Below are 19501 nucleotides of genomic sequence, written 5' to 3' on the forward strand. Positions count from 1 at the left end.
CCAAGTGGTTAGAAATGCCTCACATCCTCAATTTCCTAGGTGCATAAGAAGCATTTTGCATAGTTAACCACTTCATCCTCCTTGAAATACTCTTCCCAATCTTTATTAGTATATAAGTTTCATGAAAGCGGGGTTTTGTCTATTTTGTTTACTGTTGTATTCTCAGCACCTTTAACAGTGCTTGGCAAAAAGCAGGAGCTCAAAAAACATTTGTCAAATGTTGAATGAATGTAGAATTTATAAACATACTCCAAATATAAGAGAGCCCAATGGTACAAAAATGTAATCATCACCCAGATCAATAATACAAATGCCTTTGGTACAAAAATGTGTTAGGATTCCAATGTAATGTTTTGTCCATATGGCTATAAACATTTTCCAGCATCCTTTATTGAATGTCTTTTTAAAACCCTATTAAAATTGTGAACTAAAACATATACAATAAAGTGCATAAAACACAAATGCCTTTGGTACAAAAATGCAGTCATCACCCAGGTCAATAACATTGCCAACAACCCAGAAGACTCACTGGATGTCCCTTTTCAATCATACTTTCTCCCTTCCCACTGAAGGTAACCACCATTCTGATGTTTATGATAATCATTTCTTTGCTTTTCTTCATACTTTTACCAGTTATGTATACATCCTTAAAAAATATAGTTTAGTTTTGCCTGTTTTTGAAGTGTGTAAATAAAATGTCTGTATATGTTCTTTTGTTTCTTCTTTCACTTAGCATTCTGGTTGTGAGATTCATCTATATTGCTGTATGTGGCTATAGTTTGTTCATTCCCATTATTGTATAATATTATAAAAATATACCCCAATCATGGACATTTGAGTCATTATAATCTTTGGCACTTTCAGATGGGCCTGCTAGAATATTCTGGTGTATATCTTTTGGTGAACATATATGTGCATTTCTGGTGGGCACATATCTAAGGGTGGAATTGCTAGGTAGGCATGTGTTCAGCTTTGGTAGGTATTGCCACACTGTTTTCCAAAGTAGCCACACCATTTTCCATTTTCCTTAGCAATGTATGCGAATTCCATTTGCTCCACATTATTACAAATACCTGGTATTGACTGTGTTTTTACATTTTTGGATGTTCTATGAAGTTGAGCATCTTTTCTTATGAGTAGTAGTCATTTGGATTTCCTCTTTTGTGGAGCACCTGTCCTAGATTTTTTCTGCTAGGTTTTCTCTTGGACAACCTACTTTTTTTCTCATTGAAGCAAAAGAGTACTCTATATATCCTTGAAATGGGTGTCCTTTGTGTTATGTATTGCAAACATTTACCATTCTGTGGCTAATCTTTTCATTGTTTTCCGTTATGTTTTGATGAATATGAAGTTGTAATTTTAATGTGTGGAATTTATTAAAAAAATCCTTACTGGCTAGTGCTTTTTGTATCTTGATGTCAATTCTTTCTTTTCCTACCCTGTGGTTAATACATTCTTTTATTAACCGGAGGTTCCCAAACCTCAATTTTTGTCTTCTGTGCACCCACAGAACAAAGGCTGGGGGCTTGCACCCTCTGAAGCCACAGCCCAAGCTGTACCGTGGCCTCTTTTAGCCATGGCTGGAGTGGCTGCAATGCAGGGCACCAAGTCCCAGGCTGCACATTGCAGGGAGGCCCTGGACCCGCCCGACAAAAGCATTTTTCACACCTAGGCCTCCAGGCCTGTGATGGGAGGGGCTGCTGGGAAGGTGTCTAACATGCCCTGGACACATTTTCCTCATTGTCTTGGCAATTAACATTTGGCTCCTCGTTACTTATGCAAATTTCTGTAGCTGGCTTGGATTTCTCCCCAGAAAATGGGTTTGTCTTTTCTATTGGATCATCAGACTGCAAATTTTTCAAACTTTTATGTTCTGGAATGCTTTGTTGCTTAGAAATTTCTTCCGCCAGATACACTAAATCATCTCTCTCAACTTCAAAGTTCCACAGATCTCTAGGGCAGGGGCAAAATGCCGCCAATCTCTTTGCTAAAGCTTCCTATCCCCAACAAGTTCCTCATCTCCATTTGAGACTACCTCAGTCCGAACTTCATTGTCCATTATCACTATCAGCATTTTGGTAAAAGCTATCCAATGATTTTCTAGGAAGTTCCAAACTGTTCCATATTTTCCTGTTTTCTTCTGAGCCCTCCAGGTCTCTAGAAAGTTCCAAATGTTCCCACATTTTCCTGTCTTCTTCTGAGCCCTCCAAACTGTTCCAACCTCTGCCTGTTACATAGTTCCAAGGTTGCTTCCACATTTTCAGGTATCCTTATAGCAGCACCCCCCCACCTTGGTACTAATTTACTTTATTAGTCTGTTCTCATGCTGCTATAAAGAACTGCTGGAGACTGGGTAATTTATAAAGGAAAGAGATTTAATTGACTTACAGTTCCGTATTGCTGGAGAAGCCTCAGGAAACTTAACAATCATGGTGGAAAGCAAAGGGGAAGCAAGGCACCTTCTTCACAAAGTGGCAGATCTCATGAGAACTCACTCACTATCACGAGAACAGCCTGGGGAAAACTGCCCCCATGACCCAATCATTTCCCACTGGGTCCCCCCCATGACATGTGGGGACTATGAGAACTGCAATTAAAGATGAGATTTGGGTGGGGACATAGCCAAGCCGTATCTGGGTCTTTTGTGGTTCTGTACAAATTTTAAGATTGCTTTTTCTATTTCTGTGAAAAATTTCATTGGTATTTTATAGGTATTACATTAGATCTTGTAGAATTGATATTTTAACAATATGAATGCTTCCATTCTATGAACATAGGCTAGATACCTTTTCATTTTTTGTGTGTCTTCTTCAGTTCCTTTTATCAGTGTTTTACATTTGTCAGTATAGAGATCTTTTATCTCTTTGGTTAAATTTATTCCTAGATATTTATTTTTATTATAGCTATTGTAAATGAAAATGCTTTTATGATTTTTCTATCAGATTGTTAGCTCTTGTTATATAGAAATGCTAACGATTTTTGTATGTTGGTTTTGTATCTTGCAACTTTACTGAATTTATTTATCAGTTCTAACAGTTTTTTGGTGGAGTGTTTAGGTTTTTCTAAATATAAGATTATATCATCTACAAACAAGGGGAATTTGACTTCTTCCTTTCTAATTTGAAGGCCCTTTGATTAATTGCTCCATCTGGGACTTCCAGGACTACATTTAATAGAATTGGTGAAAGTGGGAATACTTATCTTGTTCCAGATCTTAGAGGAAAGGCTTTCAATTTTTTCTCATTCAGTATAATGTTAGCTGTGGGTTTGTCATATATAACATTTACTGTTTTGAGATATGCACCTTTTAAACCCAATTTGTTGAGAGTTTTTATCAAGTGGTGTTGAATTTTATTCAATGCTTTCTCGACAGCCATTAAAATAAGTATATGATTTTTCCCTTTCCTTCTGTTAATGTGGTGTATCACATTTATTGATTTCCATATAGGATGAATTCCCCTTGAGCATGACAAACACTCATTTTAATGTGTTGTTGAATTTAGTTTGCAAGTATTTTGTTGAGGATTTTTGCGTCTATATCCATCAGGGATGTTGGCCTGTAGTTTGCTTTTTGTTGTTGTTTTGTCCTTGTCTGGTTTGGGTATTGGGATAATACTGGTCTTGTAGAATGAGTTTGGAAGCATTCTTTTCTCTTCAATTTTTTGAAATATTAAATAGTTTCAGTATAATTGGTGTAAGTTTTTCTTCAGCAGTGAAGCCATCAGGTCTCGGACTTTTATTTGATGCCAGACTTTTTCTTACTGCTTCAATCTCATTACTTGTTATTGGTCTGTTCAAGTTTTCTATTTCCTCATGGTTCAATCTTGGTAAGTTATATGTGCCCAGAAATTTATCTATTTCTTCTAGTTTTTCCAATTTGCTGGCATATAGTTGTTCATAATAGTTTCTAGTGAAACCTTGTTTTTCTGTGTTATCAGTTTTAACGACTCTTTTCATCTCTGATTTCAATTATTTGGGTCGTCTCTCATTTTATTCCTTAGTCTAGATAAAGGTTTTAAAATTTTGTTTATCTTTCAAAAAGGCATTTAAAAAATTTCGTTTATCTTTCACTTTTCAAAAGAATACATTTATGCAGCCAACAAACATGAAAAAAAGCTCATCATCACTGGTCATTAGAGAAATGCAAATCAAAACCATATTGATATAGCATCTCACACCATTTAGATGGGTGATCATTTAAAAATCAGGAGACAACAGATGCTGGAGACGATGTGGAGAAATAGGAACACTTTTGCACTGTTGGTGGGAGTATCATTCAACCATTGTGGAAGACTGTGGCAATTCCTCAAGGATCTAGAACTAGAAATACAATTTGACCTAGCAATCCCATTACTGGGTATATACACAAAGGATTATAAATGACTGTGGCAATTCCTCAAGGATCTAGAACTAGAAATACAATTTGACCTAGCAATCCCATTACTGGGTATATACAGAAAGGATTATAAATCATTCTATTATAAAGACACATGCACACGTATGTTTATTGTGGCACTGTTCACAACAGCAAAGACTTGGAACCAACTCAAATGCCCATCAATGATAGACTGGATAAAGAAAATGTGGCACATATACACCAACGAATACTATGCAGCCATAAAAAGGATGAGTTCATGTCCTTTACAGGGACATGGATGAAGCTAGAAACCATCATTCTCAGCAAACTGACACAAGAACAGAAAACCAAACACTGCATGTTCTCACCCATAAGTGGGTGTTGAACAATGAGAACACATGGACACAGGGAGGGGAACATCAGACACCGGGGCCTGTGGCAGTGGTGGTGGGGAGGCTGGGGGGGGGATAGCAGGGGGTGGTGGGATTGAGGAGGGATAACATTAGGAGAAATACCTAATGTAGATGACAGGGATGGGTGACGGGTGCAGCAGACCACCAAGGCACCTGTATACCTATGTAACAAATCTGCATGATCTGCACATGTACCCCAGAACTTAAAAGTATAATAAAAAAATAAATAAATGAAATTGTGGATTACAAATATCACAAGAAAAAAAATTTCATTGGTCTTTCATCTTGTTTTCTTTTTATCAATATTATTTATTTCTGTGATTACCATTATTATTATTTTCCTACTACTAATTTTGGGTTTGGTTTGCTCTTGTTTTTCTATGTCCTTGAGTTACATCATCACCAGGTTTATTTGAAGTCGTTCTACTTTTTCGATGTAGGCATTTATAGATGTAAACTTCTCTTTTAGTACTGCTTTTGTTGTATCCCATTCATTTTGGTATGTTGTTTCCATTTTCGTTTGTTTCAATAAATTTGCTTCTTAATTTCTTCATTGACTTATTGGTTATTCAGGAGCATGTTGTTTAATTTCTATGTATTTGTATAGTTACAAAAGTTCTCTTGGTATTGATTTCTAGTTTTATTCCACTGTAGTCAGAAAAGATACTAATATAATTTTATAATTTTTTTAATGTTGAGACTCGTTTTCTGGCCTAACATAGTGAAGAATGTTCCATGTGCTGATGAGAATGCATATTCTGCAGTAGTTGGATGAAATATTCTTTAAAATGTCAGGTAGGTTCATTTGGTCTACAGTATGTTCCCGGATGAATTGGAGCTCCTTTATATATTATTTGCTTCTTTTTTTCTTGCTCTTTTTAGGATTCTCTGTTTGTCTTTAACCTTTGAGAGTTTAATTATTATATGCCTTGGGGTGGTCTTATTTGGGTTGAATTTGTTTTGTGATCTTCAACCTTCCTGTACCTGAATACGTATATCTTTCTGTAGTTTCTGTTATTACTGCTTTGAGCTTTTACTCATTGCTCTTTCCCTCTTGAAGGCCCATGACTCTTAGATTTGCTCTATTGAGGCTATCCTCTAGATCTTGTAAGTGTTCTTCATTCCTTTTAAATATTTTTTATCCTTTGACTATGTATTTTCAACTAGCCTGTCTTTTAGCTCATTGATTCTTTTTTTTGTGTGATCAATTCTGCAGTTTAGACTTTCCAGGGCATTTTTTTCCATTCAGCTATTGTATTTCTCAGCTCCAGCATTTCTGCTTTTTAAATTATTATTTCGATTTCTCTGTTAAATGTACCTCATAAATTTCTCAGATGCTTTTTTGTGTTATTTGAGTTTCCTCAGAACCGCTATTTTGAATTGTTGATCTGAGAGCTCACAATTTGCCATCTCATTAGGGTGGTCACTGGCTCCATGCTGTTTCCATTTGGAGAGGTCATAGTTCCCTATTTGCTCTTGTTTTTTAGGCACATATATCTATGTTTTTGTATGAACGCTGTTATTTATTCCAGTCTTTGTGTCTGGCTTCGTTTGGGTTTTCAGGAGTGTGCCTGTCTAAAGGTTATGTGCGAATTAGAGTTCCCTTAATCTGAGATTACTTCCTCTTTTTTGGCACTAGATGGTGCTGTAAACCCAGGTGCAAAGACTTGGGATTGCTGCCCATCCCCGATTTGGGGGAGTTGCAAACTGGATATCCTGGTTGGGTGGGACATCTGCTTAGGATTTTGTGTCCAGAGGAGCCATAGAGTGTGCCTCCTACAGCTAAACAGTCTGTTTCATTTGGTGTCTTCTTTGGCTTAGATGAAGAGCAGCCAATGTGTTTTGCATGCTGGGGTTGCTAGCCCCACTTCCATCCTTTGTCTCTAGCTGCCTTCAGGATTTATAACCCTAGAGGCAATCAGACTGCTTCCCAGGGATTAAGGCAGGAATGATTTTTCTGCAAAGGAACCCAGGAAGTGGGAAAGCTGGCTCTTCACCTAGATCTCACTTTTTCCGATGGTCAGTCTAGGGGAACATTTCTGCATCGTGCCTGGCAGCTTGGAAAGGGGACGTTGCAGTTAAAGAGGTCCATCTTTGTTATCTTCTGCTTGCAATTATTCTCTTCTGTGTGCTCACTCGGATCCTCACAGCCTCTGTTTTAAGTTCTGGGATATTCCTGGTGATAAGCCAGTCACTGAATAGCTGTTTTTGGTTTTCTCTGGGGGAGAGTGAAGCCAGATTGCTTCTATCCACCATTTTGGTGATATCACTCTAATTACGTTTTTATTTATTTATTTTTATTTTTAAAAATAAAGCCCGTGTGTGCTGGGGCATCAATGATGGTCACATAATACTTATTGGTCTCAGGTTTCTTCAGGAGATATCAATGGTGATATTCCATTTATGTTCAGTTTACAGTTATCCAAGACCCAAGCATACTCAAATGAGCCCTTTCCCATCTCAGCAGCGTCTTTCTGAAAATTTTCAACAGTTCTTTTGTTGATCACATCACATTTATAGATCAGATGGCCAGCAGTGTTGGACTTTCCTGAATCTACATGTCCAATGTTGGTGATAGTGACCCGAATCTTTTCCTTTACCAATTTTGGGTTAGATTTAGCAGTGGTTTTTGTGACACCTGTGTTATGACAGCAAACCGACTGTGAATAAACCAATTCTATGTATCTTAACGCTCATAAAACATTTGACCATGTTTTATGATACTTATTTATATTTATCCACATATTTAACTCTCCTTGCTCTTGATTCCATCTTGCCTCTCACACCTTCCATTCTGTATCACTTTTATACTGTCTCAAGTGTAACATCAGAATATGTTTAGTGGATGTTTGCTGGTGGTGAAGTTTCTCTGTTTATGCTTGTCTGAAATCTACTTCTTTCACCTTTATTCTTTAATCAAAATTTTTTAGATTCTCATTTTTATTAAGTCAGAGCAAGTGAAGTAGCAGCAATAGTGTCCATCATACAACTTAGCTTTGACCCTAAAATATATCTGTTCGATGACAATGTTCTTCATTTCTGTCTTCAGCATCCACTTTAATTGCATCCTTTGGATATAATGCGTGTCTCATTCTCATGTAGCTGCTCCTGTGTTGCCAGTCTATCCCAGGGCTCTTTATTACTGAAGCACTCGGCCCGTGGCCTTCTAATATTTAGCAGCTGCCACAGCTCTTGACAAGCCAAATCACTGTTTATAGTATCTCATCAAGGAGTGATGACTCACTCTGGCATGAGAAGGCAGAATCAGTTCCATGCTTTCATCATCATATTCTAAGTCCTTTCCTGAGAACAACTCCTCAGCCTCATTAGGGTCCTCCCCTTCCTTGTGATCTGGGTAGCTAATCCTAAAATTATAGAAGTCTGCAAATTCCAAAGTGGCATCACCATCTGTAAACAGCTTACAGTAGCACCACAAGCAAATATTCTCAACATACAATTTTTCTCCCAAGTAATTAATGAGTCCCTTAAGATCTGAAAGATATTCTATATCAGTAATAAAGAAGCAGTAGACTTTGGTCATATAAGCCCCATTCTTCATGAGTGAGCTTGAATATTGGGGACAAAATAAGCCATCAATTACAGAGATGGCACCAAGGGGTGGGCTTTCTCCAGCCTCTTCTTCATCTCCATCCTGCTCTTCCACACCATCCATTGCTTCAGTATCCTCACATTACAATTCTTCATCAGAATCATTATCTTCCCAATAATCTTCATCCAGGTCCTCTTCCTTCTGCTGCTTTGCCACCTTCTTCACCCACTGTTCAAACCACTGGAGCTGGGGCAGTTTCTCAGTCAGGTTTCTGTTATGGGTTACACAGCCACCAGCAGCCATGGCCATGGAACTCCTGGATTCCTCTGCAGGTGCTGGGGGCTCCTTCTTGGGACACATGGATGGCAGAGCATTTCTGGCATCCTTGTCCACACTGTCCATGTGCAGTCTTTTCTCCAAGTTCTTTTCATTTATCATCTCCACTTTCCTATTCACAGCCTGCATGGTCTTCTTCTGTAGTTCAACATGCTGCTAGGACTTGAAGCAATGTTTGTAGGTGTTGAAACAGGCAAATTTCTTACTGCAAATGGTGCAGGAGGTGGCCAAGTGTTTGCTCTCCTGCTCCACCACAGTCTGCTGCACCTGCACTCCTGGACACCCTCAGCAGTTACTAGGATCATTATGGCCACATTTTGCCACAGGTTGTAGCAGTGCCAACCCATCTTATAGTGGGCTTGCTGTATGTCTGTGTTGCAGAATGCCACCTGGCAAGTTATGCGAATTTATATCACCATTGCCAGGTGAGAAATAGAGGCAAGCCAAAACCTAGTGATCAGCACCCTGGCCCCAGGAGACCCTCAGACTTAAGTCACCACAGCAGCTGCTATGAGCCACACAGCCACACTGATTTCTCGATTCTCACTCCAAACGTTTAATAGGTATAGAATTCTACTTTGGCAGTTATTTTATTTCAATGCCTTCTAGATACCATTTCATCATCTTCTATCTTTATCAATTTTGTTTAGCTTTTCAAAAAACCAACTCTTTGCTTCATTGCTCTTTTCTTTTTACTGTTAATTTTATTTATTTCTGCTCTAATTTTTGTTATTTCCTTCCTTCTGCTAACTTTGCACTCTTAGTTTGTCCTTTTTTTGTAGTTCCTTGAGGTATAACATTAGATTGTTTATTTGAGATCTTTTTCTTTTCGTAGTGTAGACATTTATTGCTATAAACCCATTTTTTAGAACTGCTTTTGCTGCATCCTGTAAGTTTCGGTATATTGTGTTTCCATATTTTTTAAATGTTCCTTTTAATTTCTTCTTTGACCCAATAGTTGCTCATAAGCATATTGTTTGATTTCCATGTATTTGTAAATTTTCCTTAATTCCTCCTGGTATTGATTTCTAGTTCCATACTATTGTTGTCAGAAAAGATACTTGATATTATTTTGATCTTCTTAAATGTGCTAAGACTTGTTTTGTGGCCAAACATATGATCTATTCTAGATGATGTTCCATGTGCAGTTGGGAAGAATGTGTATTCTACTGCTGTTGGGTGGAATATTCTGTATATGTCTCTTAGGTCCATTTGGTCTAAAGTGTAGTTCCAGTCCAATGGTTCCTTATTAATCTTCTGTCTGGATAATCTACTGTTGAAAGTGAAGTATTGAAATCCTCTAATATTATTGTGTTGGAGTCTATGACTCCCTTCAGATGTCTTTTTTTTTTTTTTAAGACAGTATTGCTTTGTTGCCTGGTGCCAGGCTGGAGTGCAGTGGCATGATCTTGGCTCACTGCAACCTTCGCTTCCTGGGTTCAAGCAATTCTCCTGCCTCAGCCTCCCAAGTGAAGGGGACTACAGGTGTGTGCCACCATACCAGGCTAATATATATATATACACACACATATATATCTACATATATATTTATTTATTTTAGTAGAGATGGGGTTTCATCATGTTGGCCAGGATGGTCTTGATCTTTTGACCTCATGATCTGCCTGCCTCAGCCTCCCAAAGTGCTGGGATTACAGGTGTGAGCCACCATGCCCAGCCCCCTTCAGATGTCTTAATGTTTGTTTTATATATTTAGATGCTCTGATGTTTGGTACATATATATTTATAATTGTTATATTCTCTGAATTAATTGACCCCTTTATCACTAAATAATGACTGTCTTTGTCTCTTTTTACAGTTTTGGCCTAAACGTATTTTTTTCTGGCAATTGCCTCTCTCTGTTTTTGGTGGCCCCCTGGAGATTAGAATTTACCACAACCTGTCAGTACTCTGAGACCAGTAAAGTAGAGGAGGACCCTTTAGATGTAGCTAGAAAGGCTGGGGCATTAGATATGTATTCCAGTTCCTTCTATCCTCATGGTAAAGCTGAGTGCAGGTGTTTATCTCCAACTCTCTGTACTAAGCCGGAGAGAAAATCTGTGGCAAATTCCTGTACTCATACTCATGCTGTACCTTCTGAACCTGGGGAGATGGCTGCTGGAATTTGGCCCATTGTATGTTCACCTCTTTGTTTTCTGTGGCCTATGGTCACTTGGCAACACAAAGCCCCACTGAATCCCAGAGCTAAATTGTATAGAAGACTGTCTTTTGGATGGAAGCTATGGAAGTTGTGCTTGGTGTGTGAACAAACTTCTTTCAGGTAGAATGAGTAGACCTTGATTTATCAGTGGGGTGAGCCAGAGTAAAGGCTCAGGAATTGCTGAGTTTCTGCTCAGGCTGCCTGAGGGCTACTGTTTTTCTGCCCTTTTAGCTCCCTGATGCAATTTCATTAGCTCAAGAGGAGGGGAATTATACTGTACTCCTTGAATGACAGAGTGGCAAGGTCACATTGTACAAAAGCATGTAGGACAGGCTTTATTGTCACATCAGTTTTTGGAAAACACAGCCATAGTCTCTCATTATATCTTTTGTATTTTCCACTTAAACTCTACATGCTGCATTCCATAGTATTTCTTTTGTACTTACCTGCCAACCAACCAATTCTTTCTACATGTTTTAACAATGGTATCTGCCTGATGATTCCAAGATCTTAGGTCTGTGAGTTTATTTTGGTTCTCTGTTGTTTCTGTTGTGTCTTGCTTATTTTTTCTTATTTCTTTTGCTACCTAACATCTTTCTGTTCTGTGTATTGTATTTGAAATATTTATGAAAATAATTTGAGGCCTAGAAGTTGGTTTGTTCTCTAGAGTAGTTTTATGTTTTCTTCTGCCAGATGCCTGGGAGCACTGCCAACCTAAAACTGGCTTAAATTATGATTAAGAATAGAGGTTTCAAATACCACATGTTCTCACTTATAAGTGGGAGCTAAATGATGAAAACACATGGACACATACAGGGGAACAACACATACTGTGGCCTGTTGGAAGGTGGAGGGTGCAAGGAGGGAGAGGATTAGGAAACATAACTAATGGGCACTAGGCTTAATAACCTGGGTAATGAAATCCTCTGTTCAACAAACACCTATGACATAGTTTACCTATGTAAGACACCTGCACTTGTACCCCCGAACTTAAAATAAAAGTTAGTAAAAAATTCCCAGACCTTAGCAACTTTCCTGATCCATATGTTCCACTTTGGGAAAATTCAGATCACTTTATAGTGCTTGCAGAATATTATAAACTGCCAACAGACACCAGTTCCCAAACACAGGGAGCATTCTTGCCTCTGAGAATCACAGAATAAAGAAGCTCAGGAAGCATTCCTCCAGCGCTGCTGTATCAGACAACTACTGTCCAGAACATCAGCCCTGCAACTCAATCTGAGGGTTTGACACCCCTTTAGAGGCCAGAAGGGCAAGGAAACTAAAAAATGGTCCACTGAGCAAGAGTTGAAGGAATAGGAGCTATTTCGCTGGGACAGAACAGTTATCTAATATAAAAGTATTTGAAAAGCTGTTAGGTGGAGGAGAAATTGTGTCTATACTGTGTCAGATCAGGGTAGGGGGAAGTCCAGTCCAGGGATCCACAATTAGCACAATCTGAAAAATAAAGTAAGGTGTTTTGGAAAGTCACTATTGTGGCTGAAATAACCACAAACAAAAAAGAATAGAGGTTTAATGGACAACACAGATGAAAACTGGACTGAAAGTTAATGGAGTGAAAATCAATTGATTCACCATTATCTTGAGGATATTTCTCTTTAGGGACTTATAAGGTTTGGCTGTGTCCTCACCCAAATCTCATCTTGAATTGTAACTCCCACAATTCCCATGTGTCTTGGGAGGTACCCATTGGGAGGTGATTGAATCATGGGGGCAGGTCTTTCCTGTGCTGTTCTCATGATAGTGAATAAATCTCATAAGATCTGATGGTTTTATAAGGGAGACTTTCCCTGCACAAGCTCTCTACTTGCCTGCTGCCATCCATATAAGATGTGACTTGCTCCTCCTTGCCTTCCACCATGATTGTGAGGCCTCCCCAGCCAGGTGGAACTGTAAGTTCATTAAACCTCTTTCTCTTGTAAATTGCCCAGTTTTGGCTATGTCTTTATCAGCAGCATGAAAACAGACTAACATAGGGACCAAGCTTAAAGTTAGAGTAGTTTACATCTATTTTTATTTCCTTGCTTACCCAATTAAATGCTATTTGAATGCTACCTACATGCTAATGACTCTAAATTTATATCTTTAGCACGGACCTCTTCCTTAACTCTCCAGACTCATATATCAAGTTGCCTACTAAACATCTCAATTTGGATATCTAATTGGCATCTCAACCCTAATATGTAAAATATAGAGCCTTCAGTGTTTCCTCAAATAAATCTGTTCTACCTCACACCTTCCATATCTCAGTAAATGACACCATCATTCACCTACTTGCTCAGGACAAAACTTAAAAATGTTCTTTACATCTTCTCTCCTCATTCTCCCCATAATCAATTAACAGTCAATCTTGTATGCTTATCTTAAATTATACCCAACATCCTTCCATTTCTTTCCATTTATGCCACCATCACACTGGTTTAAATTGTCTTCTTTTATCTGTGTGACTGCAAGCATCTTAACTGGTATCTCTGCTCCCATTCTTGCCCATGGATGCTGTGTGACACAATTCCATATTATAGGCCTTACCTAGAGTTTGGGCATAAATGGGAGAACTGCTTTTGTCTCCCTACATTTATCATTTACTAATTCATCAACATACATTTATTTGAACATCTATCATATGCCAGTCCATTCAAAGTTCTGGGGACACACTATTGAACAATACCTCCAAAGTTTGTGCTCTTAATGAACTTAACTTATAGTCAGAGAAGATAGACAATAAAGAAAATATATATAATATTTCAGGTGCTGATAAGTGCTTTGACAAAAATGATGGGAGAGATATTTATATACATAAAATGAAATTTGAGCAGCATCCTGAAGGAAGTAAGAAAACTAGCATTAGAGTATCAGGGGACATAATTTTAAACAGAGAGAACAGAAACTGTAATGGTCTAGAGACAGGAGCATATCTGGTCCGTTTGAGAAGAACAAGGAGGCCAGTGTGGCTGAGGCAGGATTAACAGGAGACAACGGTAACAGATAAGGGCAGAGAGTTTGCAGAGTGTCAGATTTCATAGGGTCTTGAAGGCCATGGTGAAGGCTTTGGAATTTACTGAGTGAGATGAAATTCCACTGAAGGATTTGAAGCAGAAAACAGTGATCAGAATCGCAATTTGAAAAATTACTTTAGCCACAATATTGGGAAAAGGCTATATGAGGGTAAGATTGGAAGCAGGAAGGCTTTGTATCAACTCTCATCTGAATTATTGCAACAGCTCCTTACAATAATTCAGATGAGAGTTGATGATAGTTTAGATCTGGATGGTAGTCACTGAGGTATAGAGAAGAGGCTGGGCTGTGTGTGTGTGATTTATAGACTTGATTTTATTATTTTAATACTACTTTATTATTACAGAAGCAGTGCATATACAGTGTAGATAATTTGACAATATAGGCAAATAACATTCAAAAAATAAAAACATCACTTTTATAACATCTGGAGTGACATCATTTCCTCTCTCGTCTTGTAACCTGCTTCCCCTGGTCAATTATCTTCATTGTCCCATTTAAGTATATTTTCATTTTATTCAATACTAAGTCCATAATCAACCCTGATTATTTTTTGAAATTATAGCCAACAGGATCTGATATGGTTTTGCCATGTCCCCACCCAAATCTCATCTTGAATTCCCATGTGTTGTGGGAGGGACCTGGTGGGAGGTAATTGAATCATGGGGGCAGGTCTTTCCTGTGCTGTTCTTGTGCTAGTGAATAAGTCTCATGAGAGCTGGATGGTTTTAAAAAGAGGAGTTCTCAGCCAGGTGCTGTGGCTCATGCCTGTAATTCCAGCACTTTGGGAGGCTGAGGCAGAGGGATTACAAGGTCAGGAGTTTGAGACCATCCTGGCCAATATAGCGAAACCCCATCTCCACTAAAAATACAAAAACTACTGGTGTGGTGGCACATGCCTGCAGTCCCAGCTATTCAGGAGGCTGAGGCAGGAGAATCACTTGAACCTGGGAGGTGGACGATGTACTGAGCCAAGATCATACCACTGACGCTAGCTTGGGTAACAGAGTGAGACTTGGTCTCAAAAAAAAAAAGAGGAATTTTCCTGCAGAGGCTCCTTCTCTTTGCCTGCTGCCCTCCATGTAAGACATGACTTGCTCCTCCTTGCCTTCCACCATGATTGTGAGGCCACCCCATCCACATGAAATTGTAAGTCAATAAAACCTCTTTCTTTTGTAAATTGCCCAGTCTCAGGTATATACCTTTATCAGCAGCCTGAGAACATATTGATACAGTAAGTTGGTACCAGTAGAGTGGGGTGCTGCTGAAAAGATACCTGAAAATCTGAAAGTGACTTTGGAACTGGGTAACAGGCAGAGGTTGGAACAGTTTGGAGGGCTCAGAAGAAGACAGGAAAATGTGGGAAAGTTTGGAACTTTCTAGAGACTTGTTGAATGGCTTTGACCAAAATGCTGACAATGATAATGACAATGAAATCCAGGCTGAGGTAGTCTCAGATAGAGATGAGGAACTTGTTCGGAACTGGAGCAATGGTAACTCTTGTTATGTTTTAGCAAAGAGACTGGTGGCATTTTACCCCTGTCCTAGAGATTTGTGGAACTTCAAATTTGAAAGAGATGATTTAGGGTATCTGGTAGAAGAAATTTCTAAGCAGCAAAGTATTGAAGATGTGACTTGGGTGCTGTTAAGGGCATTCAGTTTTATAAGGGAAACAGAGGATAAAAGTTTGGAAAATTTGAAGCCTGACAATGCTATAGAAAAGAAAATCCCATTTTCTGAGGAGAAATTCAAGCTGGCTACAGAAATTTGCATAACTAATAAGGAGCCAAATTTAATCCCCAAGGCAATGGGGAAAATGACTCCAGGGCATGTCAGAGATCTTCACAGCAGCCCCTCCCATCACAAACCCAGAGGCCCAGAAGAAAAAAGTTTCATGGGCCAGGCCCAGGGTCCTTGTGCTGTATGCAACTCAGGGACTTGGTACTCTGTGTCCCAGCCATTACAACCACATGATGTTGAGCCTGCCAGTGCATGGAAGTCAAGAACTGGAGTTTGGGAACTTCTGCCTAGATATCAGAAGATGTATGAAATGCCTGGATGCCTAGGCAGAAGTTTGCTGTAGGGGTGGGCCCTCATGGAGAACCTCTGCTAGGGCAGTGCGGAAGGGAAATGTCGGCTCAGAGTGCTCACAGAGTCCCTACTGTGGCACCGCCTACTGGAGCTGTGAGAAGAAGGCCACTGTCCTCCAGACCCTAGCATGGTAGATCCACTGAAAGCTTGAACTGGCTTTTGGAAAAGCCACAGATAATGCCAGCCCATGAAGGCAGCCAGGAGGGAGGCTGTACCCTGCAAAGCCACAGGGGTGGAGCTACCCAAGACCACGGAAACCCACCCCTTGCATCAGCATGACCCAGATTCAAGACATGGAGTCAAAGGAGATCATTTTATTTATTTATTTATTTGTTTGTTTGTTTGTTTTTATTTTGAGACAGAGTCTCACACTGTCACCCTGGCTGGAGTGCAATGGCACAATCTCTGCTCACTGCAACTTCTGCCTTCTGGGTTCAAGTGATTCTCCTGCTTCAGCCTGCTGAGTAGCTGGGATTCCAGGCATGAGTCACCACACCCGGTTAATTGTTTGTATTTTTAGTAGACATGGGGTCTCACTATCTTGGTCAGACTGGTCTCGAACTCCTGACCTCATGATCCGCCCTCCTCAGCCTCCCAAAGTGCTCAGATTACCGGTGTGAGCCACTGCGCCTGGCCATTTTAGAGATTTAACATTTGACTGCCCCATAGAATATCGAACTTGCATGGGGCCTGTAGCCCTTTTGTTTTGGCCAATTTCTCTTATTTGGAATGGCTGTATTTACCCAATTCCTATACCTTATTGTATCTAGGAAGTAACGAGCTTGCTTTTTATTTCACATGCTTATAGGTGGAAGGGACTTGCCCTGTCTCAGATGAGATGTTGGACTGTGGACTTTTGAGTTAATACTGAAATGTGTTATGACTTTGGGAGACTGTTGGGAAGGCACGATTGGTTTTGAAATGTGAGGACATGAGATTTGGAAGGGGCCAAGGGCAGAATGATATGATTTGGCTGTGTCCCCACCCAAATCTCATCTTGAATTCCTGTGTGTTGTGGGAGGCACCTGATGGGAGGTAACTGAATTGTGGCAGCAGGTCCTTTCCTTGCTGTTCTCATGATAGTGAATAAGTGTCACGAGATCTGATGCTTTTAAAAAGAGGTGTTTCCCGCATGTTCTCACTCATAGGTGGGTGTCGAACAATGAGAACACGTGGACACAGGGAGGGGAGCACTACACACTGGGGTCAGTTGGGGAGAAAATAGGGGAGGGATGGTGGGGGGTGGGGAGTTGGGGAGAGATAGCAAGGGGAGAGATGCCAGATGTAGGTGATGGGAAGGAAGGCAGCAAATCACACTGCCACGTGTGTACTTATGCAACAATCTTGCATGTTCTTCACATGTACCCCAAAACCTAAAATGCAATGAAATAATAAATTGGAAAAAAAAATTAAAAAAAAGAGGTGTTTCCCTGCACAAGCTCACTCTCTTTGCCTGCTAACCATCCATGTAAGACATGACTTGCTCTTCCTTGCCTTCTGTCATGATTGTGAGGTGTCCCCAGCCATGTGGAACTGTGAGTCCATTAAACCTCTTTCTTTCTTAAATTGCCCAGTCTCAGGTATGTCTTTATCAGCAGTGTGAAAACTTTACACAGGATCCTTTACAGATTAGATGTTAATGTAAGAGAAAAGAGTTAGAAAATTTCAAGGTCTTTGGATTGAATAATGGAAATAGGGAATAGTTTTACTTATTCATTTAGTTTTTTGAGACCAAGTCTCACTCTGTCACCCAGGCTGGAGTGCAGTGAGGCCATCTCAGCTCACTGCAACCTCTGCCTCCCTGGTTCAAGGGATTCTTGTGCCTCAGCCTCCTGAGTAGCTGGGACTACAGCTGTGTACCACCATGCCTGGCTAATTTTTGTAGTTTTAATAGAGATGAGGTTTTTCCATGTTGCCCAGGCTGGTCTTGAATTGCTGGGCTCAACCAATCCACCTGCCTCAGCTTCCCCAAGTGCTGGAATTATAGGCGTGAGCCACCATGCCTGGCCAGGAGTGGTTTTTGATTGCCATGGAGAAAGCTGGGCAATCAGCAGGTTTTGGGAAGGGGCAGGAATTAAGAGTCTAATTGTGTACATGTTAAGGTAGGGAGTTGATATGTAAATTTTGACTTGAGGAGAGAGATCTGAGAATATCTCCAGATATTCAACTGGAATTATCTGCAGATTGATAGTACTTAAAATCATGAGGCTAGACAATGTTGCCACAGAGTGAGTATAAATAGAATAAAGGAGAAGTTGGAGAACTAATGCCTGGATCACTCTAACTTTTAAAGATTAGGGGGATGAAGAAGGACTCACAAAGGTGACAAAGATTGGTAGTGAGTTTAGTAGAAAAGTGACCAAAAGTGCTGTTAGAGAAACCAAGTAAGAACATGTATCAAGGATGTAGTAATCACCTCTCAAATACTACTGAGAGTTCAACTAAGATGAGGACTGGGAATTCGTGACGTAAAGATCAACAATGACCTTGAAAATGTAGTTCTTATAAAATAATAGAGATAAAAGCTTCTTTGGAGTAGATTAAAGAGGAGAGAATGGCAGGAAAAGATGCAAAGGCTGCAAGCAGGGACAATTATTTTAAGATGGTCTCTGTAAAAATAGGGGGAAGAAATAATAGCATAATTGATGTTGATGAGATTCATCCAGTGGAGAGATAAATTGATGATGTAAGAGCTAAAAGGAGAAATTGCTGGAGCAACGTTTTTTATGAAGGGAGAAGAGATGGGAATCAAGTACAAAACTGGAGAGGTTGGCCTTAGGAGCACAGACATTCTATTTATTGCCATAAGCGTGAAGGCAGAGTATATGGGTACAGATGTCAGTAAATGTGATGTTGAGAGTCTGTGGAGGTTCATTGCACAGCATCAGTTAAGAGTGAAAATGGGCATTGGCAAATGGAAAAAAGGTGTTTGAGATTTAAGGAAAAGACAGAAAATCTAAGAGTGAGGTCCAGGAGAATGAGAAAGTCAGTGGACAAAGGAAATATTCTTGAGCTAGAAAGCAAGGTGGGAAAGTGACAAGTCATGTTTGTCCCTTCTTGCTCCTCAAACATGCTAAACTTTTTCCATTCTCAGGGCCTTTGCATTTTCTGTTCCCTCTGTCTGGAAATCTCTTCTCTCAGAGCTCCATCAGCTGGCCTCTTATCATCATTTGGGTCTCAAGTCCTCAAAGATTATTTCTCTGACCACCACAGCTAATGTAACACTCTACCATATTACTCTATCATATTATTATCTCTACCATATTATTCTATTCTATCTTCTGAATCATACCATTGAGATTACCTTATTTAGCTTTGTACTAACTCATCTCTTGCTCTTTCCAATAGAATATAAGCTCCTACTATCTGGCACTCCAATGTGCTACTTGACTGTTCAACTTCCCTCTATTCCCCTAAACATAAAATTTTCCCGCTTTGCCCTCTGGATCCACAGTATCATGAAAACCAGTCCTCCCCAAATTCTCAACCTCTTTACCACTAACTCACTTCTTCCTGCTGCCTCTCTTAAAGTTCTCTGATGAGACTAAGGTTTTTCCCTC

The 19501-nt window shown here is 39.6% G+C and overlaps 1 protein-coding gene and 1 pseudogene across 4 annotated transcripts in view; both read right to left on the reverse strand.

Annotated features, from left to right (window-relative positions):
* The window catches only part of F8 (coagulation factor VIII), a 191283-nt gene that overhangs the window by 48923 nt on the left and 122859 nt on the right, over positions 1-19501 (reverse strand). The gene's annotated exons all lie outside the window — the stretch shown is intronic.
* On the reverse strand, positions 8204-9505 carry LOC116541259 (annotated as a pseudogene).

The sequence above is a fragment of the Sapajus apella genome, unplaced genomic scaffold (genome assembly GCF_009761245.1).
Source record: "Sapajus apella isolate SASKATOON/1434 unplaced genomic scaffold, GSC_monkey_1.0 scaffold149, whole genome shotgun sequence".
NCBI lineage: Eukaryota > Metazoa > Chordata > Mammalia > Primates > Cebidae > Sapajus > Sapajus apella.